Source organism: Melanerpes formicivorus, unplaced genomic scaffold (genome assembly GCF_026170545.1).
Source record: "Melanerpes formicivorus ecotype bairdi unplaced genomic scaffold, bMelFor1.0.p_v2 SCAF_38, whole genome shotgun sequence".
NCBI lineage: Eukaryota > Metazoa > Chordata > Aves > Piciformes > Picidae > Melanerpes > Melanerpes formicivorus.
The window spans coordinates 1,559,011-1,571,434 of NW_027142390.1; the positions used below are offsets into that span (position 1 = coordinate 1,559,011).

Genomic DNA, 12,424 nt, shown 5'->3' on the forward strand with positions numbered 1-12,424 from the left:
TTCCAGTACCTGAAGGGGCTCCAGGAGAGCTGGGGAGGGATTTCTGACAAGGGCTGGGAGTGCCAGGCTGAGGAGAAATGGCTTTGAGCTGGGAGAGGGGAGACTGAGACTGGAGAGGAGGAAGAAATTCTGTACAGGGAGGGTGAGGAGACACTGGAGCAGGCTGCCCAGGGAGGCTGTGGATGTGCCCTCCCTGGAGGTGTTCAAGGCCAGGCTGGATGAGGCACTGAGCAACCTGGGCTGGTGGGAGGGGGTTGGAACTGGATGAGCTTTTAGGTCCCTTCCAACCCAACCCATTCTGTGACTCTCTGAAGCTTCAGGACTGAGTTGTTTTGGTTCTTTCTGTTTTCTCTTCAGCCTTTTGTATCCCTCTCTGCAGGGAAGCCCTGCAGCCCAGGCTGGCATTCCCTCCTCTCTGTGACCTCCAGCCACCCAGCAGCTCTGTCAGTGCTGTACTCTCCACAGCTGCTGATTAAATCCAACCTAGTTCAATAATGGCCAGGAGTCAGCGGCGTGCCTGGTTGCTCAAGCGTCCTAGATGTCGATGGGCTAAGCAAAGGCAGACCTTTGGTGCACAACAACAGCCCATCACAGCAGCCTCACTGCAAAGCTGAGCCCAGCAAGGCTCAGGGAGGGCAACCAAGTCTTGAGGAGGCATAGCTGGGTGCACTTCAGCATTGCAGTGTTTCAGACTGAAGGAGCTGTTGGCAGCATTCATCTGAGGGAAGATGATGCCGAGAGAGTTGGGGTTGCTCAGCTCCAGGGAGACCTTAGAGCTGCATTCCAGGATCTGAAGGGGATCTACAGCAGGAAGGATGGGGAGGGACTGTTCTGAAGGGCCTGTGGGGACAGGATGAGGGGCAATGGCTTGAAACTGGAGCAGGGCAGATTTAGGTGGGACATCAGGAGGATGTTCTTTACTATGAGGGTGGTGACATACTGGAACAGGTTGCCCAGGCATGTGGCTGAGGCCCCATCCCTGGAGACATTCAAGGTCAGACTTGATGTGGCCCTGAGCAGCCTGGTCTAGTTGGAGGTGTCCCTGATGACTGCAGAGCAGGGGGGGTCAGACAAGATGACCTTTGAGGGTCCCTTCCAACCTGATGCATTCTGTGATTCCATGAAAGGGAGCTGGAGAAGGGAGCTCATGGCAGGGCACCAAAGGTGCTGGAGAAGGGAGCTCATGGCAGGGCACCAAAGGTGCTGGAGAGGGGAGCTCATGGCAGGGCACCAAAGGTGCTGGAGAAGGGAGCTCATGGCAGGGCACCAAAGGTGCTGGAGAAGGGAGCTCATGGCAGGGCACCAAAGGTGCTGGAGAAGGGAGCTCATGGCAGGGCACCAAAGGTGCTGGAGAAGGGAGCTCATGGCAGGGCACCAAAGGTGCTGGAGAAGGGAGCTCATGGCAGGGCACCAAAGGTGCTGGAGAAGGGAGCTCATGGCAGGGCACCAAAGGTGCTGGAGAAGGGAGCTCATGGCAGGGCACCAAAGGTGCTGGAGAGGGGAGCTCATGGCAGGGCACCAAAGGTGCTGGCAAAGGGAGCTCATGGCAGGGCACCAAAGGTGCTGGAGAAGGGAGCTCATGGCAGGGCACCAAAGGTGCTGGAGAGGGGAGCTCACAGCAGGGCACCAAAGGTGCTGGCAAAGGGAGCTCATGGCAGGGCACCAAAGGTGCTGGAGAGGGGAGCTCACAGCAGGGCACCAAAGGTGCTGGAGAAGGGAGCTCATGGCAGGGCACCAAAGGTGCTGGAGAGGGGAGCTCACAGCAGGGCACCAAAGGTGCTGGAGAAGGGAGCTCATGGCAGGGCACCAAAGGAGCTGGAGAGGGGAGCTCACAGCAGGGCACCAAAGGTGCTGGAGAGGGGAGCTCATGGCAGGGCACCAAAGGTGCTGGAGAGGGGAGCTCATGGCAGGGCACCAAAGGTGCTGGAGAGGGGAGCTCACAGCAGGGCACCAAAGGTGCTGGAGAGGGGAGCTCACGGCAGGGCACCAAAGGTGCTGGAGAAGGGAGCTCACGGCAGGGCACCAAAGGTGTCTCCTCACAGCCTATGTATGGCTGTTCTGATCCTATAGATTACTCTGCAGGATTGTCTTGATGCCAGCTACACCTCAGATCTAAGGCTCTGGTGAATGAAGAAGTATTAATTTAAGGCAGCTATGAGTAAGTGCCTGAGCTCCCTCCGAAGTGACGGCTGGAGTGAGCTCAGTCTAGTTCTAGTAAGCTTCATTCCTGGCAAGCTGAGCTGGAAAGCCACAGCTGGAAACAGAAAAACCTCTAGACATGATCTCTCCTGACTAAGAACTCAACTTGCTCCAGCCAAGCCATGCCCTTGCAATGCTTTCAGGGGTCCTTGCTTCAGCTTCTATGATCTGATGGGTTTGGCCAGCAGCAAACCACCCAGATGAACTGAAAAGCAGCTCCACAGTTACCTGCAGGTTGCATCTCCTTGGACTGATTTACTCATAAGGCAAACACAAAATGAACTGTGCTAGAAAAGCAGATCTCAGTGGGCTTCTGGGGCCTGGGGCTAGCTCTGCAGCAAGGCTCTCCAAAGTGACCCCCTTCCATGGGGTTTCCACTCTTACTGGAGGCATAATGCCAAGGGGAGTGAGCAGGCCAAGAAGTCTCAGGCCATTAGCTGGGGTTGTGCAGCATCACAGAACTCCCCATCCATGTGCAGCTATTCCTAAACCTTTCCTCACCCCCTTCTGTGTATTCCCAAACCTTCCATGACCAGCAGGGCAAGGGAGGTGATCCCTCCTATCTACTCTGTTCTCAGGAGGCCCCACCTGGACTACTCTGTCTAGTTCTGGTGCCCCCAGCACAAGAAGGACATGGAACTGTTGGAGAGAGTTCAGAGGAGACCACAAAGATGATCAGAGGTTGGAGAACCTCCCTATAGAGACAGGCTGAGAGCCTTGGGGCTGTTCAGCCTGGAGATGAGAAGGCTCCAGGGAGACCTCAGAGCAGCCTCCCAGTACCTGAAGGGCTCCAGGAGAGCTGGGGAGGGACTTCTGACAAGGGCTGGGAGTGCCAGGATGAGGACAATGGCTTTGAGCTGGGAGAAGGGAGATTATGACTGGAAATGAGGAAGAAATTCTTGAGAGTGTGAGTGGGGAGACACTGGCACAGGCTGCCCAGGGAGGCTGTGGCTGCCCCTTGCCTGGATGAGGCCCTGAGCAAGCTGGGCTGGTGGGAGGTGTCCCTGCCCATGACAGGAGGTTGGAACTGGAGGATCTTGAAGGTCCCTTCCAACCCATTCTGTGATTCCTCACCCCTGCACACTGCTGGCTGAGCACACACCACACTCACCCACACAGCACTTGACATCACCTGTCCCAGTGCATGCATTACCTGCCACCTCAGCATCTCTCCTTCCTGAAGAATCCATCTGTGGACAACCATCAACCCAGATCCTGGAGATGCTGCTGGTTAAACATTCCCTGGAAGCATTTTTCAGTGGCAACTTTCTTCCCTCTCTGAGGAACTGGACAAAGGGAAAGCAAAGCATTCAGGTCTGGCAGCGCTGCCTCAGCTCACAGCAAAACTCTCTCTTGAAGAAATCAAGATCAAAGCTCACACAATTAGGGACAAACTCCCATGAAGGGCACCTTTGCTGGAGCTCATTAAAAATATCCTGTGTGCCTCTCTCCTGCATGGCACCCAAAGCCTCAGGAATCCAGTGGGCTAATGAGAATGCAGCCAGGGGATTTTTCCTCCTGCTTTTCCCTTCTCCATGCTTAGCAAATGTCATCGTTTAATTAAGGGACGTCAAGGCACAGAGAGCTGCCCTCAGATAATCACTGCCTGCTGCTAGATAAATGCTGAGGTGAAGACAAGCAAGAAGGGCTCTCATCCAACTGCTAAATTATGGAGAGAGGGCAGAGGTCAGGGATGGAACTGGCAAACTCTCCCTTTGGCCAGGCGGGCTGAAGGAGCTGCTTTGGGCAGCTTCACCTCAGGTCCACCTCACAGCCAGTCCTCACCTTGCCAGCTCAGCAGGGCTGGGGAGCTGGGGGTGTTTAGGCTGCAGAAGAGGAGGCTGAGGGGAGACCTCATTGCTCTCTACAGCTCCCTGGAAGGAGGCTGCAGTGAGGTGGGGGTTGGCCTCTTCTCCCTAGTCTCAGGTGACAGAAGGAGAGGAAATGTCCTGAAATTGCACCAGGGGAGGGTTAGGTTGGAGATGAGGAACAATTCCTTTGGTGCAAGGGTGGTCAGGGATTGGCAGAGGCTGCCCAGGGAGGTGGTGGAGTCCCCATGCCTGGAGGTGTTCAAGAAGCATCTGGCCATGGCACTTGGGGCCATGGTTTAGTGACCCCAGTGGTGTTGGGTTGATGCTTGGACTCAGTGGTCTTGGAGGTCTTTTCCAACCCAAACAATGATTCTATGATTCTCTAACTGCTCTCATGCCTCCTCTCACCCCCATGTTATCCCCTGCAGGAAGAGTCACTCTGAAGTATCTCACAACATCCCCTGGGCAAAGAGTCCTCAGCATGACCTACCTAGTGCAGCCACTGCCCTCTTGTTGGAGCAAGAGGCTGACACTCAGCACAGCTCCACAAGCCTTCCCCAAGGCAGGACTGCTGGATCTTGGCTCCCACCACTGCTGCAGTCACCATGCAGCCAGGAGTCCTTCAGGAAGTGCTGAAGACTTGACCTCAAGCCATTTAAATCACTACAAAGGCTCTCACTGGATTCCTTCAGGACCTCCCCACCAGCCTTCCCTTTGGTCTTTCAAAGCCTGCATGCCTTAGCTCTTGGTATTTACCAAAGCCCTCCCAGTCTTTGGCTCTTTGATGTTGCAACCTTTTATGCTTCTCACTAGATGAAGTTTTCTTGCTCTGAGAAACAACCCAAGCCACTCAGCTGCCTGCTCCTCTCCTGGTCTCTCTGCTTGCTTTCACAGGAAGCTTCTCTCCCTCTCCTTTTCCCACAGAGCTCAACACTGACCTGTTCAGCCCAGCAGCAGTTTTGTGCTAACAGCTCTCTCCATGTTGTACCCTCTGATGAATCTGTGACCTGCAAGCCAGCCTCCTGTCTTGCTTCTTGCCCTTGGCTGGGCTCATGCCATGAGTTCACAGCTTCCTCCACAGACCATTTTACCAGACAGGTGGTTTGCACTTCATTCCACCAAGTGCAGCATGCCAGGTCAGGCTGGATGGAGCTCTCAGCAACCTGATCTAGTTGAAGAAGTCCTTGCTCAGTGCAGGGGAGCTTGGGCTAGATGACCTCTAAAGGTGCCTGCCAGCCCAAAGTAAGTCCATAGACTGACTGCTGTGACTTCTGTGATTCTGTAATGCTACTCCTGTTTCACAACTCCTGTGCAGAGGTGATGGCATAACGTCTCATGGATTCCTTCTCTCTTGAAAATGACCTCTCCAAATTCACAAACAGCTAGCAGAGAATCACAGCATGGGAAGGGATCTTAAAACTCATCCAGTTCCAACCCCTTGCCATGGGCAGGGACACCTCCCACCAGCCCAGGCTGCTCAAGGCCTCATCCAACCTGGCCTTGAACCCCTCCAGGGAGGGGGCAGCCACAGCCTCCCTGGGCAACTTGTTCCAGTGTTTCCCCAGCCTCACTGCTAATAGCTTCTTCCTAACCTGCAGGCACAGCATTTCCAGCAAATACTTCCTTTCAGTGCCCTTTCTTTCAGGAGTCCCTGCAGATATTTGTCGATGTGCAGTGCTCTAAAGAAGGTCAGACAGTGCTCAGGTCCGGCCTCAGTCCCTGCTCCTGATGAGCAGAGCACCAGCCACATCAAAGAAAACATCTCTGTGGAAACATGCCTCCTCCTACAGCTTCCACGGGGTGCTGTGGACAATGCAAGGATGAGGCTGCAGCGTTTTCAGACTCCACAGGTCAAGCAGGATGGATAATTTTTCTCTGCCCGTGACTCACTGCGTTATTAACAAGCAGCTGCTATTTTCACTGGCTTTGATGTACACTTTCTCTGGCCCACTGGCAAGGTTCTCAAAGTGAGACCACCACACAGAGGTCCCTGGGGTGAAGGGTTCACAAAGCAATGGTCAGTAACAAACGAATTCCTTCAGGCTGAAACGCTGCGGCGGCAGGACACAGGAGGAGGATGTGCACAGCGCTCCTCCACGGAGCCAGCAATCATTTCATGACCACGAAACCAGCTTCAGAAAATATTCCTTGCTTTTACCAATAAGCTCTGATAAACCCAAGCCCCCCCACACTGCTTAATTGCACTCATTAGCGAGCCCAGTGTCTGCCAGATTTATTCTGTGAGGCGAGCCACGCTCGGCAGAAAGGGCACAGGGTTTTTAATCAACCCTGTGCTGCTGCTGGCCACCAGGCAGGCTTCTGAAGGACACAACTTCACCCAAACAAGAACATCCATCACAGCTGGACACTGAGGATTGCTGCCTGCATCTTGTTATGGTTGTACACAGCTTTCTCTCCTCCATCAGGCTCTCACTGTAACAGATTTGCTTGATGGACCTCCAGGTCAACCTGGGGCTGACCCACAGTAGATTCTTAGGTCCCTGCCCAGGTATAGGGAGTCACTGCACCATGGCAGGTGACAGCCAGCCTGAGCACATAAACCACTGCCAGGAATGCAGATTGATATCCAGGTTACCTTTAAAGAGGAGCTTTAGCAGAATGTTGGGGCCACTGCACCCAAGGCTTCATTCATTTGGGTGGTACTGTGGCAAGAACAATTTCCACTGGCTCACCAACTGCTTCCAGATCGAGGAGGAGATGTGACAGGCAGCAGTCTAAAGGCATCCATCCCTTCCTGCCATGCTCTGCAGGCACCTCATCTCCCAGGGAGACACAGAGCACAGCTGCTGTTACCATGGCTTTGGGAGAGAGACCTTCAGCACAGACACAGCGCTCGCCAGTAAGCGCTGCCGGCGGCACGGGCACCGCTGCTGGGCAGCACAGCCCTGCGTGCTGAGGCTTCATGGCAGCCTCCACCCTCTGCCACTGCACAACCCTCCAAGGCCTCTCCTGGCATTCTCCCTTTCCTGTACACCTCCAGGAACGTTCCAGCTCAGAAATGAAATGTCTTTAGAACTCTCCACAGCTTGGTTCTTACAAAGGTTCTCCTCCGCATGATTCCCTGTTGGAATTCTGGAGGATCAATCACAGAATCCTTTTGGTTGGAAGAGGCCTTTTGGATCACCAAGTCCAACCATTAACCCAGCACTGCCAGGTCGCCACTCAACCATGGCCCTCAGCACCACAGCTTTTCAATCCCTCCAGGAATGATGATTCAGTCACTGTCCTGGGCAGCCTGTTCCAGGGCTTGACAAAGCCTTCCGTGGCAAACGTGGTCCTCACGTCCAAGCTAACCCTCCCCTGGTGCAACCAGAGGCTGTTTCCTCTTGTCCTATCACCTGTTAATTGGGAGAAGAGGCCAGCCCCCACATGGCTGCAACCTCCTTTCAGGAGGCTGTAGAGAGCCAGAAGGTCTCCCCTCAGCCTCCTTTTCTGCAGGCTGAACAACCCCAGCTCCCTCATGAAAGGCAATCAGACCCCAGATGACCTGAACCCACGTTTCACTTTGGTGGGGTTACTCTCAGATCATCTGCAGGAACCCCAGCCTTCAGCTTTGAATTCCACAGTTTTTATTGAACACTTGTTTTCTGTTTCCTGACAAAGAGCTGAGTGAACCATGGGGCACTAGGGAAACCTTGTCCCTTGCAAACCTAGGAGCCAGGCCAGGCTGGATGAGGCCGGGAGCAACCTGGTCTAATGCCAGGTGTCCCAGTGGCAGGGAGGCTGGAACTGGATGATCCTTAAGGTCCCTTCCAAAACAAACCATTCTGTGGATCCACAAATCGATGACAGCAACTTGCCTGAGCTTGGTTCCTGCAAAGCCACAAGGACTGACTGGAAATGTCACCAGAGTTGAGCACTTTCAGGGCCAGCTCTCCTCCACCTCTCTGCCTCACGTGCACACCATCATGCCCAGAGAGCGTAACGTGGCCACTCCTCCCCAGGCCGGGCCAGCTGCAGCTCTCAGCTACCTATCTGATCAGCCTGCAACTCCACAGCTTGGTCTGCTTTGTAAAGTTGGCCTGGGCCCAGCCCAGAGCTGCTTGGCAAGCAGACAGGCACAGGCAGAGGTCACGTCAGCATCGCCTCTCAAGCAGAAGCCTTCTCTGGTGGACTCTGCCCCCGCAGGCTGCTGTCACGCTCTCTGTGAGCTTCCTGGGCTGCTGCCCCTCACTGAGGTCTCCCAGGTCACAGAAGGCACTGCCGCTGAAGTTTCCTTCCAGACATTTATCTTAATAACCCACACACTGCTTTAGTCTGCCGCCCTGCTCTTACTGCTCCCATGAATCATGGAATGCTCTGGCTTGGAGGGGACCTTGAAGATCATCTAGATGCAAACCTCATGCCCCTTCGTTGCTCAAAGTCCAACCTGGCCTTCAGCACTTCCAGAAACTTGGGGAACACTTCCACAACTTCCCTGAGAAACCTGCTCCAGTGCCTTGGCACCCCCCGGTCAAGAACTTCCACATCTAACCTACGCCTCCCCTCTCTCAGTGTAAAGCCATCACCCCTGTCCTCTCGCTGCATGCCCCTGTAAAAAGGCCCTCTCCAGCATTCCTGGAGCCCCCTGGAAGGCCACCAGAAGGTCTCTCTAGCCTCTCTCTTCTCCAGGCTGAACAACCCCAACTCTCCCAGCCTGGCCTCACAGCAGAGGGCTTCCAGCCCTGCCAGCATTGCTGTGGCCTCCTCTGGCCCCACTCCAACAGGTCCCTGTCTGTGCTGTGGACTTCAGAGCCAGCCCCAGCACTGCAGGTGGTGTCTCAGCTTAGGGGCAGAATCCCCTCCCTTGTCCAACTGCCCATGCTGCTGGGGATCAGCCCAGAACACAGCTGCCTTCTGGGCTGCAAGCACACACTGCCAGCTCATGTTGAGCTTCTCATCAACCACCACCTCCAAGTCATCCTGTATTGGTGCTTGGGATTGCCCCAAGCCACGTGCAGGACCTTGCACTTGGCCTTGGAGAATTCATGAGGGTCACACAGGCTTACCTCTCAAGGCTGCTGTGGTCCCTCTGGATGGCTTCTCTTCCCTGCAGCACATCGACCTCACACACAGCTTGGTGTTGTCAGCAAACTTGCCAAGGGTGCGTTCAATCCCACTGTCCATGCTGCAAACAAAGCTGGCACTGGTGCCATCGCCAGCCCCTGAAGAACATCGCTCACTCCTGTTTTCCACTCGGGCATCGAGCTGTTGACCACAGGTCTTTGAGTGCAACCACCCAGCCAAGTCCTCATCCACCAAGTGGTCCATCCATCAAATCCATGTCTCTCCCATCTAGAGACGAGGATGCTGTGCAGGACAGCGTGGAATGATTGTCCAAGTCCAGGAGACCTATCACAAAGGTTGTGCAACACTTCCATGAGAAAAGCCCTGGTTTAAGTTGATGATGACTGAAAAGCTTCATTGGTTCTTTCACCCAGGAAAGCTGGGAGTGGGGTTGGGAACTTTGATCTGTGCTAATATAATGATAAAGATATTTTGGGGGGTGAAAAATCCAACTATCACCATGCCATGGGGCTGCAGCCCAAAATCCAACAGCTGAGGAAAGGGTGAGCTTTGCCATCTTAATGACAGAGCCATCAACCTGGGGACAACATGAGCTTCTGAGAAGCTGCGGCTTGCCCCGGCAGAGGTCTGCTGAATGCCCCAAAAGGTTGAATCCTCATCCCTGGAGGTGTGCCAAAGACACAGCGATGCGGTGCCGAGGGACGTGCTTTAGACTTGGGTTGCCAAGTCAGGGTCAGAAAGGGTTACCAGAACAAACAAAAAGCTAAGCAGGCTTGGTAAAGAATGGTTGGACTTGATGGCCTTAAAAGTCTTTTCCAACCAAAACGATTCTATGGCTTGATGATTTCATCTACGTGAGGCCCCGAGGGGATCCCCTTTTTGCGACTGCAGATGGTCTGGGCTCGATCACTTCTGAAGAAGGAAAACATCATCCCTTTTACACCCTTTTCCTGGAGTTTCCAGGGCAGGATACCATTGCATCAGCTGAAACACAGCCGGCCCTGTAACATCCACCGTCCCCTCCAGGTGTGAAATTCATCCCGTTTCGGTCAGAAGCTGGGGGAGGGCGGAGCGTGAGGCGACGAATTTCCGCCCTTGGAGAGGGACAAGGTGGCTCGGGGCGGGCAGCGAGGCCGGAGCCGCACACGCCGCCGCGGGGCCGGGCAGGGCAGCGCCGCGGGGCCGGGCAGGGCTGGGCAGCGCTGGGCAGCCGGAGCTCAGGCGGGGCTCAGCCCCGAGCGCGGCCGCAGCCTGCCCGCGGCGCGGCGGGGCGGGACGGGGCGGGCAGAGCCGCGGGCGAGGGCCGGGCTCCCCCAGCGTGTCGGGCCGCGTGTGGGGCGGGCCTCGGCCGGGCCATGCGGAGGGGAACGTGAGCGGAGCCACCCCCGCGGCCGCCGACCCAGCCGAGGAGCGCCGGGGAGGATGAACCGGGAGGGCACCGCCCCCCGCTGCCCCCCCCGCGCCGTCCCGGGGCGGGGGTGCGGGGCGGGGGTGCGGAGCACGGGGCCGGGCGGGCGGCCAAGGCGTGTCGCTGGCGGGCCGGCAGCCAAGGCCTCCCCCGCGGGCAGGGCCAGCAGCCTGCCCGTGGCCGCCGGCCTTCCTGCCGTTCCCCGCCCCCGGTGGCGGCTGGCAGCCGTAGCCTCGGGGTTTTCCAGCCCGTTCCCTTCGCCCCGGGGGCGGTCGGTGCTGGCAGGGATGGGAGCGGGAAGGCCAAGAGCCGCCGCTCCCCACCCCGGGGCGGGTGGCTGTGGGGCCATGGGCTGGGGCGCTGCGGGGGAAGGAGAAAGAGAAGGGGGCACCCCCCCACATGCCTCCCCATCACAGCCCCCCAGAATGAACCGGCTGGACTGGGCTCGATGGTGCCAGCGCTGCCTGTTTGTGAAACAGCATTATTTAATTATTTAACCCCCCCGCCAGGATGTGGTTAGCCTGCGAGCAAAGAATCGCAAACACATTGCAGATGACCTCTTGCGAGCCAGGCTGCAGTGCGAAGGGGAGGGGAGGGGAAAAGGCACCAAGGCACGAAGCAGGCAGGTACCCCCTGCTTCACACTACCTTACCCTCCCTTCCACAGCACCACGGAATCATTCTGGGTGCAAGGAAGGAGCTTTTAAAAGCACCCAGTCCAATCGTTTTCTTAAGCCCCTGCTGCAGGCTGTTTCCTCGAGCCCAGCTTCTGGGAGCTAAAACACAAAAACAAAAGCATCTTCAGAATTTTTATTTCCACCCCCTCCCCTTCCCTTAAAGTTAAAAAACCAGGCAGAGGAGGGAATGTCAGCTCGCAGCGCCAGCAGGGCGAACGTGCGGGGTGTGCGGAGCCCGGGCACGGCTCTGGGCTCCCCGGCGCAGTCGTGCCGAGCGTGTTATTTTGGAAGCGTTGAGCTCACCTTTCGCGGAGCGCCTTCCCCAGAGATTGCAGGAGGTGCAGCAGGCATTTAAAATAGAAGAACATGTGAGACCTTGTTCTTTCCAAAAGGCCTGAGCATGCACTTGCATAATATTCAAATGTTATCCCTGTAATTACATTAGGTTTTACTTGCCACAGTGAAAGGAAAGGGGGGGGGGAAACACACACACAACCCAAACCCCAACGAGCTCAGACAGACTTTCACCTTGCAGACACTGATATTTCTCCTTCCTAACACTTGGTAGTTAATACTCCCAAAGTTTTGAAGTTATGAATTCAAAGGCCTGGCTCTGAGGCTGTTGTCTTGCAGTTTATCAGCACAGACCGGCACGTGCTTGGGAGGCTGAACTGATCCACTTAGGCTCACAAAGGGGATGTGAGAAAGCCCAAGGTAGCAGCAGGCCCCTGTCCTCCACCTCCTCAGGGAATGGTAGGACTGGTCTGCAGAACTGATGTTTGAGGAGACTCTGCAAATCCTGACTTTCCAGCCCAAATCACCACCTGGATGCATCTCACCGTGCCCCAGACACAGCCCGCTGCCTCGCAGCTCCTGCCTTGTGCCCCTGAGTGGGGAAAGCCCAGCAGAGCCTAGGAAGTTAGTTTGGCAGCTCCCAAAAGCTGGAGGCAGGCTCATTCCAAGGAAGCACATCCAAAGCCTGGCTGGTTGCTCCTGGCCACAGAGCAGGTTGACTTGCTGTCATGGCAGGCAGAGGTTTTTCAATCAAAATACCAGCCTTAAAAAGAAGCAAACCAACCCAACAATAAATCAAAAGGGGTTGGGCTGGATGACCTTGAAAGGCCCCTTCCAACCCAAAGCATTCTGTGATTTTCCAGACTGAGTCCTTAGATTGTGTTAGTGTTTACATCTGGAACCTAGTGGGAGATTTATGGCCTCAACATCACATCCAAAGTGCCAGTGCCCATTAGAGGCAATCCAGGCTGGTCAGAAGTGCTTTTTCTCCCCCAATTGATGCACTGA

General features: G+C 55.6%; 1 long non-coding RNA gene across 1 annotated transcript in view; it reads right to left on the bottom strand.

The window, feature by feature from the left end:
- LOC137450843 (uncharacterized) overlaps positions 1-9,490 on the bottom strand; it is a 36,934-nt gene extending 27,444 nt beyond the window's left edge. Inside the window, exons 1-2 of the long non-coding RNA XR_010989662.1 lie at positions 9,020-9,490; positions 3,353-3,485 (exon numbers count right to left, since the gene is read on the bottom strand). This is a non-coding gene — a long non-coding RNA (uncharacterized lncRNA). The remainder of the gene's footprint in view (positions 1-3,352; positions 3,486-9,019) is intronic.
- Between the last annotated feature and the right edge of the window lie 2,934 nt (positions 9,491-12,424).